The sequence below is a fragment of the Mus musculus genome, chromosome 2 (assembly GCF_000001635.26).
Source record: "Mus musculus strain C57BL/6J chromosome 2, GRCm38.p6 C57BL/6J".
Lineage (NCBI taxonomy): Eukaryota > Metazoa > Chordata > Mammalia > Rodentia > Muridae > Mus > Mus musculus.
In genome coordinates this window covers 92,773,525-92,801,265 of record NC_000068.7, presented here as the reverse complement: position 1 = coordinate 92,801,265, position 27,741 = coordinate 92,773,525, and the positions used below count along the sequence as shown (strand labels likewise).

Genomic DNA, 27,741 nt, shown 5'->3' with positions numbered 1-27,741 from the left:
CAGTAGACAGAAATGTCTGCATCTCAGAGTGGCTGGAAGAATTAGATGGTGTGCAATAGGTGCAGATTGGATATTGTCTTCCTCTTCATCCCTTTGTGCCGATCCCCCATCTTTAAAGCTGGAGAATGGCCAGGATTATCTGCCTTGGAGAACCATTCTTCATGATTTCTTTTATCAAACACCACTTAATGACATGGAAAATATCCATACTGTATTGTGAAGAGGGAGCAGGCATGGTGGCAAAATAGCACATGATTAGAGGAGCTTGTGATAAGTGGGCATGAAAGTACAGCCTATCACCGTGAAGGAATCCTGCTGAAGTGCTCAGAACCCAGAGCCCAAAGCCTTCCTTGCTTCAGCCGCTGAGTGTGCCTGCAAGCGGTGGAAAGGCTACCTGGCAGGAGCTCTGGGAAACCTCTCTCCTGCTGTCATGCCCTCATCATTTCCCACAGTGCCCCAGTCTGGCCAATTCTTTTTATTTCCTCTTGTAAACCTGTATCAGCTTCCCCATAAAAATCATTCCCGTTTCTTGTGAGGTTTATTCCTAGCGCTGTTCAGCTTGTCTTGCTGCCTGGAAAGGAGTCTTTTTACTACAGTTCTAAATTCGTTATTGCTGCTGAAGGAGAGCACAATCGATGTTTATATATTGACCTTGTTCTGGGCAATGGTCAAGAGCTCTGCCTTCTAGAAGGCTGTAGATTCTACACAGAGATGCAAATGGGTACAACTGTGTTTCTTCCCAGCCTTTACACATTTTCCCCCCTCTCCCTTTACCACATTGGTTGGGATCTCAGGTTCAATGCTGAGCCAATCAGCACTGGCTGTGTCAGAGGGGGACTTTGTCTTGGTCCTGGACTCTGTCTAAAGCTTGGCCATTGAGTACAGAATTTAAAATTTGGGGAAACGTTATCATATTATGAAAATATGATATTTTCCCACTTTGCCAAGAGTTTCTGGTTATGCCAGTCAATGCAGAATTATGAATGCTGTGCATATAATTTTGGCAACTTGGATGTAATCAGAGGAAATGGACATTTTTCCCCCCATTCCCTTGTTAGTAAGATGATTTATGTGAGTGCTCTTCTGACACTGAGCTAACCCTGCATCCCTGTGCTGAATGGTTCTCCATCATGATGTAGTTTATATGAATGGTAAATTCCATGAGTGAATGTTATATTTAGGATTTTTTTTTCTGCTTAAGTTCATGAGTGGGATGGCTATGTAATTTTATTTGCTGGTATTGGGGCTGTACTTAAGGCCTGGTAAGCCAGTGCTCCAAACGTGAGATGACACTTTCTAAAGTTTCAAGCATTAGTCATGGCAGCCAGACAGTTGTGTCCTTGGCTCTGTTTCTGAAGAGTCAACCAAGCACAGATTGAAAAAAAAAAAAACCTCTGAAAAGAAATTGTGTCTGTAGCGAACACATGTAAATTTTTTTCCTGACATGATTCCTTAAACAATACAGTTCAATGACTGTTCACGTAGCGTTCATGGTGGATTAGACATTGTGAGTAATCTAGACAAGGTTTAAGGTACATGGAGTATGTTTGCAGATTATATGCAACCATGCTCCTGTGTTCACATGTGACCTTGTATGCGCATGTGCAAACAAATGCATGTAGAGTCCAGAGGAGCAGGTCAGCTGCTTCGCTCTATAACCTCTGCCTTATTTCCTTAAGAGAGGTTTTCTCAATAAATCTGGAGTTAGAATAGTGTCCAGCCAGCACCAGCAATCCTCCTGTCTCATCTTCCCACAGTGCTAGGTTATGGGGATGCATGTGGCCTCATATTTTACATACATATGACAGATTTGAGCCCAGGTTCTCATGCTATATAACAAATACTCTTCTCTACTGAGCCAGCCCCGAAATATGCCATTTAATGTAAGGGTGTTGATGGCAGAAGACTCTGGATGGATCCCCATGGACACTTTAGAGACCCTATCCTCTTAACTTATACTCAGTAGGTCTCAAGGCCAAACTGAGCCGTGCCTGGCTGGCACCATGCCAGGAATACTGCAACTCAGTGCACATCTGTGATTCTTATAGGATTTTGATCTTTGGAAATCCCATTTGAGATTCAAGTAGCCTCGGAGTGAGTCTTAACTGATATTAATGTAGAGAAGAACCCTTGGCCCGTGATAGGATCACTCTGAGCAAGGCCTGATGGCTCAAGTAGTGGCATCTTTAGCAATGTTCTTCACAGGTGGATGGAATAGGGTTGCTGGTGCTGGCTGTGGTCCCTTTAAACTGATAAGCAGAACATGTAGCTTGTCGAGATGCTCTAACCTAACATCATTAAGGAATAAACTTTGAGCTTTAGAAGACATTCTCTTGTCCAGAGTCACTACAGAGATCCACCATTATCCCCAAGAACAGCCTATATGTACCCCCAAGGAAACTAAGAGCAGAGAGGGAAACTGGATGTTGTAATGTTCAAATTGTGCCCCAAACAGTGCCTCCATGACAGGGGGAGGGGCAACGACACAGCCCAGAGATGATCAGGAGCCATTGAGGAGAGCTGAGGCCTCTCCTTCACGAGGAACATAGGAAGCCCAAGTTCAGACTCCTGTCCAATTCTGGTGCACAGGGAAAAGCTGAGTCCCAGCTGTGAGACACGGCTCTGTAGTGATGGCAGGACTGAGTGACCAGCTTGTTGAGTCCTGAAGGACCCTCACAGTGTCCTTGACAGTGGGCTGTCAAGTACTGCACCAGACACAGATCAAAAAGGGAGTCAAACTGAGAACAATGAAACATCTATATGTCTTGGCAAGGTGGATGAGTAGGCTGGGTATCTCTGATGCCTTGGAAGTGGATGGGAGAGGTGATTCATAAATAGCTTCTTGCAAAATACTTGGAACAAAGCATTTTCTCCTCTACCCATGCCTCCTTACAATGTTTATTCCTCTGCCATTCACTCATCTATCCACCTAGTCATCTATGTATGCATTAACCCACCCACCCTACCTAGCCCCCTATAAAGTCGTCTATCCATTTGTGCACTTAATTCACTGTCCACATGCTCATGCATTCATTTGTATATCTATCCATGCATCCAACCATCCAACCACTCACCCATTCACCTATCCATCATCCAACCACCCACCCATCGATCCATCCACCCACCCACCCACTGATCCATCCATCCACCCACTGACCCACTGATCCATCCATCCATCCATCCATCCATCCATCCATCCATCCACCCACCCACCCACCCATCCATCCACTCACTAACCCACTGATCCATCCATCCATCCATCCATCCATCCACCCACCCACCCACCCACCGATCCATCCCCCATCCAGTTACTTATGTATGCATTAACTCTTCCACCTACTTTACCCCCATCAAATGATTATTTATCTGTCCATCTACCTCACTTTATACAAATGCGTCTACCCCACTTCTCTGTTTATTACTAGCAATGGTGGCAATAACACGGAACTTAGCAGTTGGTGCTTATTTAGCCCTCCACCACAGTCACTGCTTAAGGTATTTCACAGGTGCAATTTAGTCCTAACAAGTAAAGTCTAAGGAAAATTCTGTTATTATTTAGAGAAGAAAGAAACCAGAGGTGCAGAGAGAATCATTTTCCTATAATCCATAGCCTGGAACCATCCCTGCTAGGATTCTGTCAAACACCTAGTCCAGAGCCCACACCACAACCACACTACACGGCCTTTCAGGTGTTGACTTGCCTTTCTATCTCTCAACTGCAACAGTCTGTGTACCACTCAGCTGGTCAGCAAGGCTGCCCTCCTGCTCTGGCTACCCTCTCCCTTACTCAGCCTACTGCAACATTCCTAACCATCTACATCCTCCCCTCCTTGATCCTCCACTCCTTTTTTCTTTTTTCTTTCTGTTTGGTTGGTTGGTTTTTGTTTGTTTGCTTGTTTTGAGACAGGGTTTCTCTGTATAGCCCTGGCTGTCCTGGAATTCACTCTGTAGACCAGGCTGGCCTCAAACTCGGAAATCCACCTGCCTCTGCCTCACAAGTGCTGGGATTAAAGGTGTGTGCCTCCACTGCCTGGCTGATCTGCCACTCTTGTGTGGTAGTTTGAATAGGTTTGACCTCCGTAGATTCATGTATTTCAATGCCTGGCCATAGGGAGTGACACTTTTAGGGGTGTGGCCTTATTAGAGTAGGTGTGGCTTTGTTGGAAGAAGTGCATCACTGAATAGGCAGGTTTTCAGGTTTCCTATGCTCAAGCTCTGCCCAGTGTGGAATCAGAACCTTCTCCGGGCTGCCTTATGACCAAGATGTAGAACTCTCAGCTCCTTCCCCAGTATCACATCTGCCTGCATGCTGACATGCTTCCCACCATGATGATAGACTCTGGAACTGTAAGCCAGCCCTAATAAAATGCTTTCCTTTATAAGACTTGCCTAAGTCATGGTGTTTCTTCACAAATGAAAGCCAATGTAAGATACCTCAATCTATTTCTATTTCCTCACTACCCTTTTCTGCAGCCTCTGTTGCACATTGGCCCAAGCACCATTATCTAAGCATCTTGTATCCTTGAGATGCATTGAGACAAGTGATGCTTGTCTATAAAGACTCATTCTCAATGGGAGGACTATGGGTGTGCACATGAAGGAGGAAACAAGGCAGGATACCATAGGTGAAGCAGGCAAAGCTGGGGCCTTGCCTGGGAAGGGTCCCTGAGGATGGGGAGACAAATTGTCAGATCCAGGAAGAAGAGGCAACATTCCCATTAACAGAGGCTCAGTGTCAAGTTCAAGTGGGACAGGGAGCAAGCTGTCCTCTCCTCCCCATCAACTGTATAAGCAGATGCCAGCCAAGCCATATGTAGCCCTCCTTGCCATTTCCCAGCTGAGCTTGGGATAGTTCCAGCCGATCAAGGATGCTGGGCAGGCATCAGAACTGAAAGAGAAGTCCGACTGTAAGGCTCCTTTTAAGCCCCTTTGCTGCTTGGCCTCTGAGAGCCACCTGCATTTGCTATTCTGTGCACTTTCCGTGGGCTTGCAAGTTCTGATTGAACAAACACTGACAGGGCTATAGTGAACCCAAATAATTGTGTGCCTGTCAATGGAACATGTTAATTGGAGAGTTGTGAAGTCTGCAGGACAGGTCACTTGGGAGAAGCCAATTACTCCGTGTACCTGTTTGGAAGGCTTCGGCTGCTGGAATCCTAACCTGCATCACAACACTCAGGATTGGTCCACGATATTGATCTTTCTCCCTCCTCGACTGATGGGTTCGTTAATTGACAATTACTTTTTACACTGTGTTGGGAGAATCAACCACAGAGCCTCAAAGTGTTCAAGTCTCATTTGGGCTGAGCTAAGCTCATACCTGTTTAACCGATAACAAGTCCCATCAGGCCACTTTGGGGGATGGTGCAACAAGGAGACTCCAGGGATGCGGGTGCCAGTGTTGGGGTCAGTATGGAGCCTGCTAGGATTACAAGCGAGGTGGAGCTGGGGCCAGGCACAATGAAGCTGACAAGCACACCTTCTCAAGGGGACGATTCGTACTGGTTTGTATGTACCACCATACCATGTGTGTCAGACACTTGTTTCTGTACCCCCATAAATATTAGTCTAAAGCCCAGGCTGGTCTCAAGCTCCCAGTGATCCTCCTGCCTCAGCCTCTTGAGGGCTGAGATTCCAGGTGTTTACCACTATACTCGGCTATCCTCACGAGCGTTTACTATCATCGACAGGACCCGGATCTTTGAACATCACATGCATCCTTTAATCCATGAAAGGATGATGCTTTACTACCTACAAACAAAAATAGTTGTTGCTTGTTTGGGGGTGATATTCCACCCACCCCTTGTCCCCAGAATATATGGCATAAAGAAACTAAGGCAGGAGTCAGGCATACAGGCTTGATGGGTGGCTCCCATATCCCCATATACACCGGGTATGAAAGTGGAGCTTGTTCAAAGTTAAAGTCTTTGGCAGCTGACTTGGGTTCAAGACTCCCCTCTGCTGCTCACTGTCTGGACAACCTCTCTAGACTTTATTTAGTCTTCTCACCTATTGAGTGGAGCTCTGCAGTGTTCCTCTTACACTGGGCTGTACCCACAAGTCAGTAACATGGGCAGAGTGCTCAGTACACACACACACACACACACACACCAAGTGCTCAGTGAGTGGAGGGGCAACTGCTGACGTCACCTGTTGCATGTCCAAGTCTCAGGGGTATCCATGGCCTTAGTCCTTGAGCCTTGGTCCACTGCCATTCATCAGCCAAACTCATTAGCATCTTCACACTGACTCTTTACAAGTAAAGGCACAGAGGTAGCAGGGCTGCCCATGAACATCCAGGACGATGTGTTCCCTTGAGGACACCGTGTCTGGATGCCAACAGGAAGTTACTGCTTTAGTGCTGCAGATGTGAAGAAGACTTTCCCGAAGCTTCTGCTGAACAGTGTGCATGGCTATCTCAGTATGTCCCTGGGACCTGCATGCTCTGTCGCATGAGGGGAACACCTTGTCCACCAATGTCTGTGGGCCCCGCCTCTGATGTGAGGTGTACTTGGTACCTGTCTTCTGCCTCATACTCCCACTTGGGTGGAGGTCAACCTGTTGGCCCAACTGACCTATTGCAGGTGGGAGGTGTACTGGCTAGTTTTGTGTCAACTTGACACAGCTGGAGTTATCACAGAGAAAGGAGTTTCAGTTGAGGAAATGCCTCCATGAGATCCAACTGTAAGGCATTTTCTCAATTAGTGATCAAGGGGGAAAGGCCCCTTGTGGGTGAGACCATCTCTGGGCTGGCAGTCTTGGTTTTAGAAAAGAGCAGGCTGAGCAAGTCAGGGGAAGCAAGCCAGTAAAGAACATCCCTCCATGGCTTCTGCATCAGCTCCTGCGTTCTGACCTGCTTGAGTTCCAGTCCTGACTTCCTTGGTGATGAACAGCAGTATGGAAGTGTAAGCCCAATAAACCCTTTCCTTCCTAACTTGCTTCTTGGTCATGATGTTTGTGCAGGAATAGAAACCCTGACTAAGACAAATTGGTACCAGCATAGTGGGGTATTCCTGTGACAACCTGACCATGTTTTGGGAAGGACTGTGGACTTTGGAACGTTGGGCTAGAAGATCCATTTGCTGTTAAGAACTCTGTGAGATGTTGTGTAGGAGCTTGGAAGATAATGTTGAGAACAGTGCAGAAAAATGGAGTCCTGGCTTGTGAAATTTCAGGGCCATTGCTATTTTGGAGTTTGATTATTCTGTGGTTCTGGTTAGCTGGGGATGAAGAATCAGCTGTGATTAACAAGATACCAGAACTACTTCTGGAAAGTGTTTTCTGAAAGCACAAAGAGGCTGTGTTCCAGAGATAGCCAAGGTTGTACTCCTGCTGCAGCAGGACTTGGTAATGTGTAAGGGTCACCCAGGTGGTACTGGTTTTGAAGGCATGAAGGGGTCACGCAGAGCAGCTGAGGCTCAGCACTGTAAGAGGCCATGGAAGGCCATTGGTGAAGGTATAGCCTCAGTTGCAATTGACAGCCCAGGACTGAAGGGGTCATGCAGTGTTTTGGAGATGCCAGTACCAAGAGATGACCACCAAGAGCAGCAGCAGTGGAGTACAGGCATCTGGAGTCTAGAGGACGACACGTGTGCTACAAAGGGCATGGCTGGAGAAGTGACCCAAGCCCTTAGAGGAGCCCAGAAGATCATGAGTTGGATCCCAGACATTGGATGGTTGGAGATTGATTTTTTGCTTTTGATTGTGACTGTGCCCTGATATTTTCCCTCTTGAAGGAAGAAACTATTTTAGTGGAGCCCACAGTTAAGAGACTTTTAATTGTAAAAAGACTTTGCATTTTAAAAGAGATGGATACCGGGGCCTAGCAAACACAGAAGTGGATGCTCACAGTCAGCTAATGGATGGATCATAGGGCTCCCAATGGAGGAGCTAGAGAAAGTAGCCAAGGAGCTAAAGGGATCTGCAACCCTATAGGTGGAACAACATTATGAACTAACCAGTACCCCGGAGCTCTTGACTCTAGCTGCATATATATCAAAAGATGGCCTAGTCGGCCATCACTGGAAAGAGAGGCCCATTGGACTTGCAAACTTTATATGCCCCAGTACAGGGGAACACCAGGGCCAAAAAGGGGGAGTGGGTGGCCAGGGGAGTGGGGGTGGGTGGATATGGGGGACTTTTGGTATAGCATTGGAAATGTAAATGAGCTAAATACCTAATAAAAAATGGAAAAAAAAAGAGATGGATATTTTAAAGAGATTGAAAATTTAAGAATATGTAAAGACTGTGGGACGTTTAAAGTTATTTAGTCCTTGGGGGTAAATAAGAATGTAAGGGTTGAGGCTTATTAGTGATGTGTTTGTGTGTCAAGTTGACTAGGGGTACAATTGTCCTGGCTAGTTTTGTGTCAACTTGACACAGCTGGAGTTATCACAGAGAAAGGAGCTTCAGTTGAGGAAATGCCTCCATGAGATCCAGCTGTAAGGCATTTTCTCAATTAGTGATCAAGGGGGAAAGGCCCCTTGTGGGTGGGACCATCTCTGGGCTGGTAGTCTTGGTTCTAGAAAAGAGCAGGCTGAGCAAGCCAGGGGAAGCAAGCCAGTAAAGAACATCCCTCCATGGCTTTTGCTTCAGCTCCTGCTTTCTGACCTGCTTGAGTTCCAGTCCTGACATCCTTTGGTGATTAACAGCAATGTGGAAAATGTAAGCTGAATAAACTCTTTCCTCCCCAACTGCTTCTTGGTCATGATGTTTGTGCAGAAATAGAAACCCTGACTAAGACAGGAGGACTGCCACAGACTTGACTGTGACTTTGTTCTGGCCGGTGGCCACTTGAATCTGAAAGACCTCCATGGGGATACCCCCACCTGAGTCATGAGATAACTCGCACTCAAAGAATCATGAGAGACCGTCTTGATGCAAACACACGAGGTAGTTTAATGATGGGGCTCCGGGCCGACACGTATCTCATGCAGGAGACAGAGGTGTCAACCACGAGGCTCAAAAGTTAGGGGTTTATATAGGAAAAGAGTGGGGTAGGGGAAGAGTTGGTGCAGCTTCACACAATTGGACAGTTTAAACATCAGCAAACTGTACGTGCAGATCGAGGTAACAGAAGAGCATCTGGTTAACATTTAACCCATGTCAGAAGGGCAGGAGATAGGGAGGCGCTGGGCCAGTCCAGACATTCTTGTATGTCTTCTCTATCTTTATGGCTAGTTGGTTCCTGGGATGACTTAACAGCAACAGCCTTTGTTCTTTGTTCTAGGCCCAAAAAGCCCTCCTAACTAGCAAGCCGCATGAGTCATGGACCTTGAATTTTAATTTTCTTTCAAATCTTGTCAGTGTGAAAGAGAGAATTTCATGTTTGTGTGTGTTCCTGTTCATGAGTGTCTCAGTTAGGGTTTCTATTCTTGCACAAAACATCATGACCAAGGAGCAGGTTGGGGAGGAAAGGGTTTATTCAGCTTACATTTCCATACTGCTGTTCATCACCAAAGGATGCAGGACTGGAACTCAAGCAGGTCAGGAAGCAGGAGCTGAGGCAGAAACCATGGAGGGATGTTACTTACTGGCTTGCTTCCCCTGGCTTGCTCAGCTTGCTTTTGTATAGAACCAAAGACTACCAACCCTGGGATGGCACCACCCACAATGGGCCCTCCTACCCTTGATCACTAATTGAGAAAATGCCTTACAGCTGGATTTCATGGAGGCATTTCCTCAAGGGAGGCTCCTTTCTCTGTGATAACTCCAGCTGGTGTCAAGTTGACACACAAAACCAGCCAGTACAATGAGTGTGGGTGCAGGTGAACAGTGAGTGCGTGCATGGGGAAGCTAGAATCAACCTAGAGCACTATTTCTCAGGTGCCATCCACCTTGGTTTATTGAGACAGGGTCTCACTGGCCTAGAAGCCAACATGTATGCTGGGCTAGCTGGCCAGGAGGGCGAAGGGATCCATCTCTCTCCACTTCCCAGCGCTAGGATTGCCAGTGTGAGTTCCCATATCTGATTCTGTTTGTTTGCTTGTTTGTTTCTAAACAACAACGTGGATTCTGAAAACCAAATTGAGGTGTGCAGTCTCTTTACAGACTGGGCTGAGTCACTCTTGCCCCCAGATCCTATCACCTATTTTTTAACATCCAAAACTCATAAGTTCAAATTCAAGAGAGGCATTGTTTCCTGCCCAGCTTGGCTTCATCCTTGCTTTTCAACTCCTTTTTTTCAACCTTTCATTGTGCCCAGGGCAGCACAGTCCCACCTGTGACAGGACAGCACAGAGCCACATGTGACAGCACAGCCCCACCTGTGACAGGACAGCACAGCCTCACTTATGACAACACAGTCCACTTGTGATAGGACAGGACAACCTCACTTGAGACAACACAGTCCCACCTGTGTCAGGACAGCACAGCCCTACCTGTGTCAGGACAGGACAGCCCCACTTGTGACAGGACAGCAGAGCCTCACTTGTGACAACACAGTCCACTTGTGACAGCACAGCCCCACCTGTGTCTGGGCAGCACAGCCCGACCTGTGACAGCACAGCCCCACCTGTGACAGGGCCCAGCCTGATGAAGCTCAGATTTGTCTTTGTCTGTTGCCCTCCTTTTCAGCTGTTTTTAAGCTGTTCATCTGGTTCTTCAAGTGAATCTTATGAGGCAGCCCAGTGCATACCTAACAGGAACAAATTGCACCCCTAATGTGTAATAAAAGCAAAAAAATTCCCCCATGTGTGACTGTTTGCTGCCTCACCCACACTTCTAACAGTCTAGTCAGCCTTCTAGAAAACATGGAGTTCTGCTTTGTAGTCAGTGTGGGTGAGAGGAACAGAAGCAGAGAGCTCCTGCCTCTTCCACGAAACCTCTCTCCCGAACCCCTAAAGCCTGGAAGAACACTATTTAGAGGGTGACCATTGATGGTAATGGTTTGTCACCCTAGCTTGGCGCTAGCCAGAGGCCTCCCTGTGCTTAAATTTAGTCATCTATTACAAAGCAGAGCTGAGCTGGAGAGATTGCCAGGCAGTAAAGGACTTGCCATGCATGCATGACGACCTGAGTTCGATCCCCAGGACCCACATAAAGCTGGAGGTGGTGGCACACACCTGTAATTTGTACTCTGGAGGCAAAGACAGGTGGCTCAGGGGCTCACTGGCGTGTCAGCCTAGCCAGTGGGTGAGGTCTAGGCAGGTGTGCAAAAAGCCAAGTGGACAGTTCCCAAGGTTGACCTCTGACCTCCATGTTTACACCTCGGTGCATACCTGTGCACCTACACACATCATGGAAGAGGAGAAAGAATCATGTTAAGCCACCTCATCACAAGGTCAGAAGGGATTAGGAAATGTCCAAGGTCACAAGGGTGGAACCCCATGATGACATTGGTGGCCTTATAAGAAGAGTTGTGCTTGCTCTGCCTGCCCCTGTGTTGCCCTCTTCGGGGCTACACTTTAACAAGAAGTTCCTCATCAGGGGTGAAGTGGATGCTAGTGACAGGTTTTCAGAGGTCTCTGCCTCCAGAACTCAAGCCAAATGAACTTCTCTTCATTACAAATTACCTGCTCTTGGCTCAGAGCCAAAGAAAACAAAGGAAGATGGTGGATAAGAATCTGAACCCTGGTGCCCACTTCCAGGTTGGGGTCCCAGCTCTTTTACTGACGATTTGGTGTCAAGCAAGTGGCCTGACCTGTTCTTGCTCCAGTTTCCTCTCTTGTAAGGTGGAGGTGACAGTGAGACCGACCGCATGGGTTGTCTAACACCCTTTCTCTGGGATGTCCTGGTGACAAAAAGCCATAGCTTCATCCCCAGGTCTCGTCCATGGAGGTAGGACTAGAGTGGGGGGTGCCCGTAGAAGAAAGAGGCCCAGAATGCACCACAGGTGATGCAGGGGCTGCTGCACAAAGAGGTCCTGTTGGAAGGCAAAAATCTCAATCCTACCTTTAATACCAGCACTTAGAAGGCAGATCTTTATGAGTCCTGGAAGTCAGCCTGATCTACAGAGTGAGTTCCAGGGCAACCATGGCTACAGAGGAGACCCTGGGTGGGTAGGTGGGTGGGGGTGGGGAGAGAAAGAAAAGCAAGCAAGCAAACAAACAAACATATATTCTAGAAAAATAATTCGAACAGAGAAAAGCAACCACAGTTTTAGAGCCCCAGGCAGAGGACAGAAGGGCAGTCCCAAGGACACTTGGCCAGGCAAAGCCCTGAAGCAAACACAGCATGGGGCCGAGGACACTGGCAGATTCACAAATCTGGCAGGTGTGGAGAGATGGAGTATTAAGGAACATGGTGCAGCAAGTGTGTGGTGACAAGTGAGCCCACTCACCTGTCTGTACGACTCCACATGCTCCCGTGACAACTGCATCTTTTATATATACATACCTAGGTCTCACCTACTGGATGTGTAAGAAGCCGAGGCCCTCAGTTTGTGATTAGAGCACCTTCGCTTTATGAGAAGAGCCCTGGGGGGTCCAAAGGGGCACCAGTGAGGCAGTTTATTTTACAGTCCTGCAAAGTCAGGTGTCGCGTATGGGGCTCTGGGTACACGCATGGGTACAGAGGACTCTATGGCACTAATTAATGCAGGACCCTCTTCCCGCAGCCCTGAGCAATCAAGGGTGCAGTCTTCCACGTCAGGTACGTCTGGTCTTTCTCTTTTCTTGTGTTTGCTTTGTTCTCAACAAATCACCATGTGGCTTCTCTCTACCATTTAATTCTGCTCGTTCTTAAGGCTATCTGATGAGAGATCTTGCAGAAAACCTTGGCTGTCACTAATTTTCTGTGCTGACTTCTGGCTTTTGCAGGTGAAGCTTAGCAGAATTTGGGAATGAGAGATATCTAGATGAGCAAGCACTGGCAGGGGTCGAGAGATTGCTGGTCATTTTTGCTGGGCCTTAGTTAGCTTGGGGGCACCTTTGAAAAACGAATCATCAGTATTGGGTCCAAAGGAAATTCCAGTTCCTCAAACTCCAAAAGGCAGTCCATATGTCCAGAAATGAGCTCAAGCTGGGCTACAGGAGGATTTCTGTTTATTTCGTAAAAGCCAGCATTCCTCAGGAACTTGTGAAGTTGGTTCCCATCTGCCAAAAAGGAATCATTTTCCTTACCTCTGACAGAAGGGACATATGGCTACATGTGGCGCCTATCAGCATATCAAAGTGCATGCTGGCCTCCAGGCTCCCTCAGCCTGAGCCTCCTGCTCAGAAGTACATTTCAAAGTCCATGCTCGCTTCCTGGGCTTCTCTCCCCAGCTACTCCTCCTTCTTATAATCTAGCTACTCTTGATATTCTCTCTCCCTCTGTTCAGTTCTATTCTTGCTCCCTCACTATCTGCACCACTCTCCCCTGCCATGTTCTCTCACAGTCTTTCTCTTCTCTCAAAGACAGCCATGGCCGTGTCCAATCTGTTGGCCATGTCTGCTTTCTACTCTAGACTCGTCCAGGTGTCTCTGGACACCTCCCCGTCCCCACCTCCCCCGCTCTTATTCACAATAAAAAACGTTCCCCTTAATAATGGGTTCATTGTAGTGGTTTCTTTACTGCATCCCTTCCCAGACAATAAGACAATGTTTCTTCGAGATAGTGTGTAGCTCAGTCCCAGGTCCTAGGTCCTAGCTTTATGCCAGAGTCTCCTGGGGGATGCTCACTACCTGCTGATTCTGTTTGGCTTCCTGGATCTGCATCTCCATTTGCGTGTCCCCTCCTCCCATCATCTAGACAGGGTCTGTGCCTTTCATTCCAGTATAACCAAGGCCTGCCATGTTCCAGATGCACACCGCCTTTGCCTTGCGAGGGCCATGATTTCAAGCACTTTTCTCAACCCTGGGTGCTAAAAAAATCAAGGGGAGAGCTTTTCAAAGACTGTCACCAGATCTTCTGGCACACAGTGTTTTCAAAGTGCCCCAGGAGTGAGGACCACAGTGTCCAAGTGTTCTCTAGAGGGATGATAGAATGAATCTGTAGCCATCAGAAAAGGATTTAATAGTGTATTACAGGCTCTGTGTGGTCCAGCTAGCCCAACAATGGTGTTTCCTGATGGAAAGACCAAGAATCTGATAGATGTTCAGTTCACAAGACTAGATGTCTCCCTTGGTCTTTGGTATATGTTGGAATCTTGAAGAAGCAGGGATAGTTCATCTATCACTCAGCAGTAGGATAGATGAACTTTCCAGTGGCAAGAAAGGCAAGCAAGCAGGCAAAAAGCAAATACTTCCTTCTTCCATGTCATTTAAATAGGTTTCCACCATAAAGTGTAGCCCAGATTTAAGGTGGGTCTTCCAACCTCAAATGAGCCAATCAAGCAAAATCCCTTACAGATATGTCCAGGGGCGTTCAGTTTTTAGTTAATTCCAGTTGTAATCAAGATTAGTCACTACATAGAGCTTAATGTATGTAGGGTGTGTGTGTGTGTGTGTGTGTGTGTGTGTGTGTGTAAGGATGTAGTGTGTGCATGTGTAGTTCAGAGGACAACTTTGGCTGTTGTTCCTCAGGTGCCATCCTCCTTGTGTTTTGAGGCAGGGTTTCCTGCTGGCCTGGAACTTGCCATGTAGGCTGGCTGGCTAGTAAGCCCCAGGGATTCATTTGTTCCAGTGTCCATGACAAACCCATATCACCACATCCTGTTTGTTTGTTTGTTTGTTTGTTTATGTGGTTGTAGGGATGGGATTCCCGGCATCATGGTTGCAAGGCAAGCACTTGACTGAGCCATCTCCTCAACCTGGAAAACCATACTTTAAATAAGTCTCCTGGCATAACCAGGACACTCACTACTCACACCAGTGTATCTCATCTTCCAACGGCCCCTGAGCACAAAGCAATGATTTCTGCCACGAGAGGATGGTGTTTGGAACCTAGGACTGAATCGTGGGAATGAGGGTGAAGCCCGCTTTGCTTGCCAGGTCAACTCTGACTCCACAGCCATTATTCCTGTGACCATGCTCACCAAAGTCCCACCGAGAGTTTTATTGCCATGTTCTATTGTTCAACAGGAGGCTCGGACACTTACAGTCATAATTTGAAATATTAAATTACATGAAGCATTAAGAGCCATGTTTTCTGCTAGGAGACAGGTTAAATGCTGCTCTCCATCTTCACTTCTGAGACTGAGGGCTGTTTCTCATTTGCTCTAATTGGCAGTGTTGGGCCAGCCCTCAGTGACCTGGCAAGCCTTTGACAGTGTTTCAGAGGGCTTTCATGGATGCCTCTTTTTCTTCTGTCTTGCACATTTAATAGATCTCTATTTCTTTGCTTAGCTTTCTCTCTGAGAAGATATTTCAAAACCACACTATGAGACGCAGAAATAACTACCTCCTCACCAGAAGTTTAACATTTTTTTAAAGCTGGGATTGACTTGCTAAGATTGATAGCAATACACACACACACACACACACACCCGCATGCATACACACCTAGATGTGGTCCATCTTGTCCATTCTGTTCTTTGGTGGTCAGGCTTGCTTGTTTGTGAATATTAGGGCTTCTAAAGAGATGTTTCCAGAACTAAATTTAAGAAAGCATCCATTCTGGACCATCTAGAGACTGCCACACCCGGAGATCCATCCCATAATCAGCCTCCAAACGCTGACACCATTGCATACACCAGCAAGATTTTGCTGAAAGGACCCTAATATAGCTGTCTCTTGTGAGGCTATGCCGGTGCCTGGCAAACACAGAAGTGGATGCTCACAGTCAGCTATTGGATGGAACACAGAGCCCCAAATGGAGGAGCTAGAGAAAGTACCCAAGGAGCTAAAGGGGTCTGCAACCCTATAGGAGGAACAACAATATGAACTAACCAGTACCCACCCCCCCCCTCCCCAGAGCTCGTGTCTCTAGCTGCATATGTAGCAGAAGATGGCCTAGTCGGCCATCATTGGGAAGAGAGGCCCCTTGGTCTTGCAAACTTTATATGCTTCAGTACAGGGGACCGCCAGGGCCAAGAAGTGGGAGGGGGGAAGGGAGTAGGGGGGAGGGCATGGGGGGACTTTTGTGATAGCATTTGAAATGTAATTGAAGAAAATACCTAATTAAAAAAATCTAAAAAAGAAAAAAAAGAGAGAGAGAGAGGAAGCATCCATTCCACACACAGGTTTCTAAATGGTTATCTAGATAGAACACCAGGAGAGCCTCGTGCTAGGCTGAGGAAGGGCTGGGAGTGAGGCCCTCCCCTTGAGGAGAGTTATGCAGTTTGAAGCTGCAGCTCTGGCTTGCTCTGGAAGCATCAGAGGAAATGCTTGCACGTCAGAAGGCTCTGGGATTAAATCCCTGCCATCTCCTGGCCCTGGTGCTTTGGCTTTGGGCAACTCAAGCCTCTTTTCCTAGACTATAAAATGGGGTGAATAATATTGCCTTGGATAGTGAATGAGAGGATGCCTGGCCCTCAGGAAGAGCATAATAAATTATTGATATTAAATACTATAGATTATTTGCCAGGCTTCACTATCAGGGAGGGCTGGGAACTGGGAGGAAACTAGCCAAAGGAACTGTCAGTCTCAGCAGTCTACAAGGAGCTTCCAAATCTTTAGCCTGGGTCACTTTAACATCTCTTTGCAACTATCCTCTACCCAGACTAACAGGTGTGGAGCGATGGAGGCTCAGAGAAACAGAGCAACTGTCTTGAAGCCACACAGCTTGTAGGACGAGCCAGTCAAACCCCAGGGCACACACCCGCCCCTATTCTGCAGCTTGCAGGAAGCATGAGCTGTCTTCCACCTTTGTCTTAAGGAAGCCTCTCTGGCTCTCGGGATTTCCGTGGCTGGGGTGTGCTCCCAGTGCACCTAGGGTCTCATTCTGATGGAGCTGATTTCCAATTTGAATGCAGGACACAGAATATGTAGGCCAGTCAAGCCACCAGTAATAACATGAAATCTTGGCGGCTCCTAAAGCACTTGCTTCCTGTGGCAGCTTTAGCATTTTAATTTGATACGAGGAATGTTATTGCTCCACAGTCATTAAATTCCATGTTAGCCTCTTTTAAAATTCCCCTTTTTTGGTAATAAGACAATTTTCTACTTGGAAAGTCACTTGGGGAAAGAAGAGCTGCTCAATAGGTTTTCACTGCCATTGCCATGGTCACTCATAACCACACCACCTCTGCCACAGATCTACTGCTCCCTACAAGGGAGTAGGTATGTGTGCATGTGTGTGCATGGGTGAAAGTGTATGTATGAGGGTATATGTGTGAGAGTATTGTATATGTGTATAAGTGTGTGAGAGTGCAAATGTGTGTGTTAATGTATGGGCATCTGTATGTGTGTGTATTACACGCCCCCCCGCCCCCCGTGTGTGTAAACAGCTGTCTGACCCTGCAATATGTGGCTCCGTTGTAAATAACCCCACTAATAGAAGAGGCCTTGTGCAATCAATCAGTCTTATCCACCGGGGCAGATACAAGGATCCTTCCTGTAAGAATCAAAGTGTAGAAAGAAAAGAATTGTCAGGCACAGTAGAGGGAAGATGGAGGACCTGGGTGTGTGCAGTAAGGGAGATTCTGACCTGCTTGGTAGAAGTAAGTAGAGAAATGAAGGATCAAACTCTGCCTGAGAGCAAGACTCTGTTCAAAGACTGTACCATGCCTGACAGGAGCAGCCATGATGCTTTCAAGATCCACTGGGCACAGATGTAGAAGGCTCAGCTCAAAGAAAGCCCTGTCAAACATTTCAGCCTATTTTCTTCAAGGGAAGGAAATGATTGACAGCGGTCACCCGGAAGGCTGGAGTGAATGCTGTCTGACAAGCCGGTGATCTTTTTGCTGTTCTATGGAGCTAACTTTCCTCAATCCCTCAACATCCTGAACATTGTGTAGGCTGTTATCCTGAGCTTTGTCTCTCAGTGGATAGAACCATACTTACGAAAGAGGTCCCGTGTGCTTTGCATCCTCCACCAATAGAATCTATCCTCAGGATAATTACAACTCCTCCTTTGGCCCTTGCTCTGAGCTCTGCTTATCAGTCAGTAGAACTCAATGTAAAGGACACAGGTGCTTTGCTACTTGCTAGGGAGTTTCTATGTAGCTATGGCTAAAGCTTCGCTCTGATAATTGTCATGTGGAAACCTTTTTTCCCCAAAGTTTTACTGTGTTAAAATGTGTCAGAAGAATCATAAACTCTGAGGTCAGACTCTGGAAGTTTTAACCCAGAAACTGCAAACCTGGTGCTGGCTTGAGTTTCTTCACTATGTGTGGCTGTCCCCATACTGATTGTGAGGCTTGAGGGGGAGGGAGGAACATGACATCCAGGATGGACACACACAGGACAGGACACGGACTTGTAGACTTTCAGGGAAGGTATCCTGAGTCATGCTAGCAGACCCCTTCCCTGTCTCTCATTTTGTCACTCAAGAACTGAAGGTTCCAGAAGGCAGTGACCTGGCCTGGGCATGCAGCCAAGATGGACCCAGAACCCACTGGTCTCAACCCCATCATCCTTAAGGTACCACCACCATGTTCTCCTTGCACTCATCCCAGATGGCACCCACCATCCCGTGGCCTTGTTCTGCACCAGGGCACGTTTGAACTATCCACATTGTCTGAGTCCTTGCATTTGTCACACAGCCACTCTCGTGGTCAGAGCAGTCAACAAGTGAAGGAAGTGGGCTCCAAAGCCTCCCCCCTCACCACAGTGCTTCCATTTCTGTCTCTAAGACACAAGAGCCGAGTCCTGTTCCCATCCTGACACATTTACACTTACAATTTAAATCAAAGGGACATAAAAATTCCGGGGCACATCAAAGGTGCCATAAAAACAGAAGGCCCTATGCACAGGGTCCCATGTTAATGGTGTTAATAGGGCACGGGTGGACTCTTTGGCTCAAGGCCTTTCTACCCTCTTTAAAGCAATGAAATTGTATCAGAAAAGAAAGGGTCTTTGCACTCTCATGTGTGAGGCATTTATGCGTTACCAGACATGTGCACTCAAAACTTTTATTTGAACCCTTTCAGGGATCATACGAATCCAGAGATAAATAAAGTCAGTCTCAGGTCTCATGGCACTAGGGAGGCAGAGTGTCAAAGCATCAATTTCATTCTACAAGGAAGCTATCAGATGGAAGAAGGGCTGGCAGTATATAGAGGATCAGGAAGGCCCAGCCCAGTGTGCTGGTCAAGAGGGCCAGCTCTCATCTAGCTTCTTGGGCTTAAATCTTTAGTCTTCTTTCCTTGTTGCTAGACCTCTTGTACATAGACCTTGTTATACCCTCCCCATTTCCAGATTGGAATCACCCAGAGCTAGAAACCAGGCAGACAAATGACACAGAAGTCTAAAACACCAAAGGTTTCTATGACATACCAAAACAAGGCTTCCAGAAAAATAAATAATAAAATACAAAGCTTGCTGTTTTCCTTTCAAGTCATTCATTTCAGAAGTTGGCAGAGCAGAAGCATCTCTCCCAGATCCCAAAGTGCACACACCCTGGGGTGGCTTACCGGGGTCCTGGAAAGAAGAGTCCAGCTTCGTAATTTGAGTGGAATGGCTATTCTCTTCCTGAAGCCTCCAAATGTTAAATGTGAGTTGGGGGAAAACCCATTCCCATGACTGATTAAAGCAAGCTTTATGCAGAATTGGCCGGCTGGTGTCTTCTCCCAGTCACTGGTCACTCACTGGCTTTTGAGGTCCCTTTTTATGGGAAAGGGTTAGGGTTGATGGAAAACAGCTGCCGAGATAATTGGCTGTTAGCACCTGGCCAGAGGAGTGGGGGGACTCAGGGCTCAGGACTGCCTGAGGGTTAGACAAGTGTGATGGTAGCACCTGCCGAGAAGAGTGCGAGACTCAGAGCTCAAGGCTACCTGTGTGCTAGGTAAGGGCAAGAATACATCACGTGGAAGGGGCATCATCAAGGTGTCTGGGAAGACACATTTGTGTAAAGCAAAAGGGCAACCATGTATCACAGGTTCAGGAGTTTAGCAAGGCAAAGGAGTGAGCATACACTACAGTCACGAGCTCAGCAAAAGTTGAAAAACGTAGTTTTTAGGATACATTAGGCTTAGGAAACAGGAACCTATTCCTCTGAGGTGTGGAGACTTAATGATAATATCTGACAATGTGGCTCCTTAGCAACAATGTGTCTCCTTAGCAACAATATGGCTCCTTATATGTTGGTTTCACATTGTGTGACCTGGGGCAGTTTGCTTGACTTCTCACTTCCTAAATTTATCTTCTGTCAACTAGAAATTACAATATGTGATCATAAATCTTTGCCCCAAAGGATCACTTGTAAATATTCCTTCAATCAGAACCCTTTGTCAATCTGAAGAAACTTCCAGATCCCTTCTGGGAATGAGGTTTCTCATTGCATGCAATAAAAATATAGAGGATTATAAAGTATACTAATTACATTAAAATGGTATCAAAATATTAAGAGCACAAGTTAATAATGTAGCAAATATGGGCTTCCTTATTAAGGCATTAAATAATAGGATTAACTGAGGTGGACTAAGAACCATCATTTTAAAGTAGTGTGAGGCATAAATGATATTTTGAAGTGCCATAGAATTTTCTTGTTGTTCGTATTGGTGGCACAGAGCTCCATCTCAGTTACTGTCAGTGAACACACAGATGAGACTCTACCCTTCTCTGCCTGAATCTGGTCATGAGAAACTGCAGGATAATTCTGCCTGTCAGCCATTGGGGACAGATGAGCAGGGGACAAACAGGAAGGGCTGCTAGTATCAAACAGGACGCCATCCATCAAAGTACAGGGAGAGGTGCAAGAAGTGAGTAACACCCCTGCCATGTTGGCATGGGCTTGAAGAGCAACTGACACCCAGCATGCCAATTTCAGATGTCATACACCTGTGCCCATGCTTGGCTTGAAATGACCCATGGTGGTCAAGGGTAGGACCTCCCTATATTCCAATTCCAATCCTATCACCTACTTTATGCATATTCTAGCTTTGTTTCTGTTGCTATGACAACTGCCCTGACAAAGGCAACATGAGAGAGAGAGAGAGACTACAAAGTTGTCCCATCTCCAAGCTCTCAGAGTAATGACTCTGAGATTCAAATTATATTTACAAATAACTTGGCCATAAGATTTGGCTGTTTCCCAACTAGCTCATAGATTAATCATCCAATTTTTCTATTTTATATTCTGCCATGTGGCTGGTTACCTCTGTTCAGCTCCCATGCTTCTGTTGGCCTCCATGTTCCCTGAGCAAATCTTCCTAAACCTGGCTCTGTCCCAGAATCCTTACTTCCTACCAGAACTCCCACCTTCTATTTCCTGCCTCGGCTACAGACCAATCAGCTTTTACAGGTGAAGCTTCAAACCAAATGTAAGAGACTCCCTCTACATTTCTCCCTTTTAGTCTAATAAAAAAATTTTCCTCTTACAATAATAAACTATATATAATAATAATTATAGAAAATATCAAGTAAGAATTACATTTACAAAGTCTAGTCCATGTATACTTGACAATTTTGCAGAAAGTATTCTATTATCTATTCTATCTTGGTGAGTTTAAAGTTCTGTACCTAAATCAATCTCTATTATAACTTGCACTACTAGCCTAAAAATTCCTCTTAAACCTAAAAACATTTTCTTAAATCTTAAATCCTAAACAACTTAAGCTTAATGTGAGAGCATCACTGTCTAGTCTTCAATCACCTTAAATACCTGAGAAGAAATAAATATTACCTGAGTGTGCAGGAAGTGCAGGCAAGCAGCTTCCAAAACTGTAGAAATGATAGAGAAATCTGGCTTCCTAGACTGCCCCTCAAAACTGTCTCTACAACATCTTCAGCCTTCTGGCCCAGTTTGTCTGACAGATTTTTTTTTTTTTTTTTTTTGAGAAGCAGAGTTTTGAAGGACTTGCTTACCTTGTTCTTGCAAAGCTTGGCAATAGACTTCTCTGCATCCTGTTTGTCCTTCTTGGACAGCATTCTGTCTGCAGTTGCAGCACTAAGGGCTAACCCCCTGCCTCCCACCCCCTCCTCCCCCCCACCCCCATTGGCAGCTTGCCATATTTGAAGCAAACTCCATAAGGAGATTCTTTGATCCTCATCATCTTCTTTGAAGTCGAATGGGGATGCTGCCAGGAGCTGACATGTGTCACTGTGAAAAAAAAAAAAAAAAGCCTTAAATTAATAAAAAAATTTAAATACCATATTCTGTAGGTCTCTGAGGTTTTTGAAGATGTCTACCTATATAAAGTATGTCTGAATAGGCAAATGTTGTTTGTTTTTAGCTGTTTACTATCCATCCAACTAGACTAGTTTATTACAGAAACCTAACATAAACATGAATGTGATTGACTAATTATTAACTTGTATTACTTAATTATCCTAAACAATTTGTAATGGGAGCTCCAAAAGGACCAGAGCTAAATATTGTATTTTTAAATGGCCCAGTACCTTGTAAGAGAATTGAAACATAATATACAGTATGTTGTAGCAAAAATAACCTTGTATCAATATATAAAAATCCATACCAGTGTATCCAAATATAACCTCAATTTTATATCAATATACAAAGACCCATACCAATTTAAGATTATTGGCTTATAGAATATTCTTTAGTAAAGTGCCTTTATTCCTTCATTCCTTTATTATTCCTATATTCCCCTTATTTCTTTTCAACTATTCCCCTCCTACATAAGAAAGAAATGATAGAGAAAAGAAAAAGAGAAATTCCTGAGTCTAACCTCCTAAATCTTGTTTTCTCCCCGATCAAGACCATTTAACAACTTGCAACCAATTCTGCTAAGCAAAACCAAACACCCAAAACCCACTGAATGGCCAAAAACCGTCCACCCTCCTTTTGGGGATGGGGTGTCATTTTCCTAAAATTTCTTCATGCTGATATTGGATATAGTTTTTCTTTTTGGGAACTCAAGGGAAATTGGAAAAATAGTCAAGTCTTAAGAAATCCAGCTATAACATTTATTGTCCAGTCTCCTGTAAAAATGCAGGCTTAGATGAAGTTCTAATTGGAATAGTCTTAAAGGCTGGATGAAGTGAGCTAGCTACTTTGAAGTTTTGATGAAACAGCAACTGAGGCAGTCTGAGGGTAGATCAAGCAGGATGCTGGAGTGATGCTATGTCTCAGCATTTCAGCATCTTGGAGGGTGAACCTTGTCAAGGCTGCCTCCATTCCATTGGTATCTGGTCCTTTTGTTCTGTAAACATATAAACTCTCACAAGTAATACACATTTATGTAATAACATTATGGAATGTGCAAGGTGTACATATCAGTTAAAGGTGATTCTTTGCTCTTTGTTTGAACAAAGGAAAGACATCTGTCTTTCTTGAGCTGCTTTGGACTCTATAGCAAAACTGTAATATAAATCTCCATTCATGCAATATGAAAGGATGGCATGTATTACTAAGTCATGAGACATCTGTAGCCAACAAGATTTATTGGCTATGTATAGACATTTTAAGTCTCAGACAGTCTCAGAGCTGCTCCCACATAAAGGAATCAGTGCGTAAATTACCTGCCTTGTTGGCTTTGTTGATTTCTTTATTTGTATCTGTAGCCAAGATCTTTGGGGGGGTCTCCCCTTGACATATCTGATTTTTATCAATTTGGATGGAATCCATAGTGTTTCTTCTCATGTGGAAACATTTACAAAACCCCTTCCCCAGTGTAGCCCAGTCCCTGCCTTCCGAGGTTAATCAGCCCTAAAATAGATAGGATGATTTAATTCAGCAGTCCTTTCTAAAACCCAGTCTATTTTAGCAGTTATGTTATATCTGTCTCATTGATTAAAACATTTTAGGTCAAGAAAGCATTCTTTAAAGTATCTTTGGGGGGGGGGTCCCATATCTCCCTTCTGTTCTATGAGCATCTCCTCCAAAGTCCTGTGAGATATCTCCATAACTGCCCGACTTGTAGGACTGACTATAAGCCACATTTTCAACATGTTTTATGCCATAATGTATAAAAAAAAGTTGTTGTATTATAATGGGTACATATGCCTGAGCATCATCAGTTTCAGTCTGCAAAGGTCTCTACGATAGCCATCATCTCGGAATCATCCTTTTCAGAATTCAAGGCAAAAGCCCATTGGAATGCTGAACGGGTATCAATAATATGATATATCAACACATACACATATCTTAATTCTCCAAACTCTATAAAAGGAGATACGTAACCTATCATATGACATTGTTCTAAAGTAACATCATTAAATGGAATTTTGATTCTTAACTCAGTCTATTGTATCTCTATGTGTTGCCATTCTGTAATCTTCTTAAGCCTTTGTGGATTTCACCAACAGGAATTATCCTCTCTGATGTTATTGTAGTTTTCAGATTGGACTCCTCTGAAAGTTTCTTACTCTGATTTAAAGAATCTTCTAGCCTCTGTTCTATGGCCTCTAATCTAGCATCTAATTTCTCAGTCTTTTCTTTCTCCAGCTCTGCATTATTCTGATCTCTCCTAAGAGGATATACAAAACTGTAATTGTTATTGAAAAAATAATTCTTTTTATGTTGATAAGTATAGCAAAATCTTTCTACATTTTTAACATAGACTATATATAATTTAGCTAATACATGCATTGCCTTCTCGCTCTGCCTCAGCTGCTCTGTTCACAGAGAAAGGTCATTTCTGCCATGTTGTGAGTCATCTACCAGCTACTCTGCCCTTTCAGCTTAGTCCAGCCCTCTGACTCAGGCCTTTGATTGGCAAGTCATCTTGGGCCCACATGCTGTTCTGAGGTGGACCACTGTTTGCTAGTCTGTTCCAAGCCATTCTGCCTGTCAGGACCCTGCACAGCTGTAGGCTTTTCCCTCAATTGCAGGTCTCATCCTGCGTCATCTGTCCCATCCAGTCCCAGCTCTGGGCAGTGTGCAATTGCTAGGGAACTGTCATTTCCCCACACAAACTGTGACTTCTGTGCCTGATTCTCTGGTATCTGGAACTTTTGGCTAAAGCCGGAATCTAGTGTCCTAATCTTGGATTATGTGCCTGGCAGTGGACACTACCTGTAAAAGTGGAGGGGGGTGGGGAGGAGGTTTCCTCCCATCTTCAAGTTCCCATAACAACAACTCTAAGATTAAAATTATATTCATGAACTCTTTGGCCATAAGCTTTGACTGTTCCCTGGCTAGCTCATATATTAATTATCCTGTTATTGTATTCTAAATTCTGCCACACAGCTGGTTATCTTTGTTCAGCTTTCATGATTCTGTCCTCTATGTTCCTTGGGCAAATCTCCCCATACCTGGCTGGCTTTATTCAAGAACCCTTGCTTCCTACTAGAATTTCCACCTTCTATTTCCTCCCTCATCTACAGGCCAATCAGCTTTATTTGACAAGTGAAGTTTCCAAACAAACATAAGAGATTCTTTCTGGGGGCTGAAGAGATGGCTCAGTAGTTAAGAACACTGACTGCTCTTCCAGGGGACCTGAGTTCAATTCCCAGCAACCACATGGCGGCTCACAACCATCTATAATAGAATATGATGCCCTCTTCTGGTGTGTCTGAAGACAGCTACAGTGTACTCATATAAATAAGTAAATCTTGAGAGAGAATCTTTCATAGAGACATTATTTGGGATGCAGCCCAGATTCTAATCCATCACTTTAGGAAAGTCAAGACAGAAAGAGATTGTTGTGGGAAATATTAAATAAAAGCACTATCCTGTGCTACTGACAGCTACTCTCTGACCTGGCCTTCTTGCTGCCTCCATGGCTAGCTAGCCCCAGGCAGTGGTCTTTCCAGCTCTGGTTCAACTGCCTCAGAGCCACTTGTACCTTCCCAGCCATCCACCCCCTGTGACTAGCTGTCACAAATCCCCTTAACCCAGTAAATCAAAACCCTTAAAACTTATAATTATCAGTCAGTCTTATATATCAATAAATTCTCAATTCACAAGATGCCCATACAATAATTTCAGAGCCAATTGATAATGATACAAGCTGCCCACCTACAGTAGACAAGTTATCCCAATTATTCTATCCTTTTATGATACTCATAGCTACCTATGGCTACTTAAAGCCACATGGATAAGGTTAATCCTCTTCTCTACCCATCTTCATCTTCTTTCGCCCTCCTCCTCCTTCTCCTCCCTTCTTGTCCCTGTCTCTGAAACTCTTAGCTCTGCCTTCCTTTTCCCTGTCCAATCACAGGCTTCTTTTTGTATTAATATTCAAATTAATTGGGGGTGGGTGGGATTCTGCTACATTTCACCCTTTCTGTCCAAATTTTTTTTAAAAAGGCAACCTTAAAATAACTACCTCCAGCCCCCAAAACTATCTCCAGCCCCAAAGCCCAGGGAACTTGGACAATGACTCTTCATAACTTCTTCAAGCTGAATACGGGCATTGAGATATCTTTGAAGGAGGGGGAAGGGTAGGGAAAATAGTCACTGACTCCAAGTAGAGAGAGCAGTGATACTTGCCTGCTATGAACAGGTATTAATTAATAGGTTGGATACATCTATTAATTATATATATGCATGTATCAGCTGCCCAGTGTGGCTATAGAGAAGGGTGAATTATTATCTGCTTGTTTGTGGTTCATGCAGGTACAGCGTGTGTTAAATGCTCACATGACAGCTTTCTAGCATTTATAGCATCCATTGCTCATTGACCACTTAGCACTTGCACCCAATCACTTGCCAAACTCCTGGAAAATCCCAAAGGACCCAGGAATAGCTTGACCATCAGCACCGCTACATTATCCATAATCTGCCAGTAGCCATTCATCTGCCAGAGCCAGGGTCATGGATCTGAGACTGGGAAGAACCAGACATCTCCTGTCTGTTCCGTGCCGTCTATGATTTAAAATGACAATGCTATGGACAGCATTAAAGGAATTCGAGGGAGTTCTAAGATCAGGTGACTGATCCAGGCTCTCAGAGCCAGTGAGAAGAGGGGAGGATATGAACTCAAGCCCACTCTGCATCCAGAAGACTCAGCTGCAGGGAGTGTTTCTCTAGGCCCAGGGGGCTGAGTCAGGCTTCCTGCCTGCCAGTTTCATTTTATATGTGTAAGGACCGATGACTCTGGTGGAGGCACACCTTTCCTGCAGGGTTCTCATGCATCTAGGATGCAGTGGAACCATGACAGCCTTGGGACATTAGACTCAGGGCAGCCGCTGTGTGCTATTGTATGCCATAGCACAGGGGCAGAAGCCAGTCACCTCTAGGGATTAAAAAAGGGAGGTGCTGAAAGAGTGAAGGGCTCCTGGGTTCTGGGAAAGCCCAGCAAGTGTTCATACACTCACAGTCATTCACCAAGCACATGCAGGCCCCACGCAGTGTGCTGAGCACTGAGCACTGAGCACTGAGCACTGAGCACTGACATAAATGAGTGAATAAAGCCCTCTCCCCCTGTGCTAGAACTTCCACTTTTCTAGACACACAGATGTGTAGTAGGTCAGTCAGTTGTCAGCGTGCTCAACTAGGACATGACAGGGAGCAGGGGGAGGTGAAAGGCTGCTCAGTTTTCTTCTGAATGTGGGCTGAAGCAACCTAGGGAAGACCATAACAGGTTGAGCATTAGAGACCAAGCTGGTGTTCACCAAACAGGCAAGAGGGAACAACCAAAGGAGATGGGGACCAGAACTAAGACTCAGCACCGGCCTTCCTGGACCAGGAGGTTCTAAGCAGGCTCTTGCGCTGTTATATCTCATTTCATCTCAAAAGACAGCTGCCTGGGCAGGCCACGTGCTTCTTTTTCCACAATGGATATAAAGGGCCTAAAAGAATTTTCAAGCTCACACAACTGGAGATGCTGAAGATAGGTGCCATTCAGGGCTGCCTCACTACAGACTTTCTGTTCCTCTTCACATGGGACACTGTCAGGAAGGATCCTATCTCTCAGCAAAGACCCCGAGGAAG

The 27,741-nt window shown here is 45.4% G+C and overlaps 1 long non-coding RNA gene across 2 annotated transcripts in view; it reads right to left on the bottom strand.

Moving 5' to 3' along the window:
* Gm39880 overlaps positions 1-21,844 on the bottom strand; it is a 69,411-nt gene extending 47,567 nt beyond the window's left edge. For both annotated transcript variants that reach the window (XR_866558.3, XR_866556.2), the window contains exon 1: positions 21,768-21,844. This is a non-coding gene — a long non-coding RNA (predicted gene, 39880). The remainder of the gene's footprint in view (positions 1-21,767) is intronic.
* Positions 21,845-27,741: the final 5,897 nt, after the last annotated feature.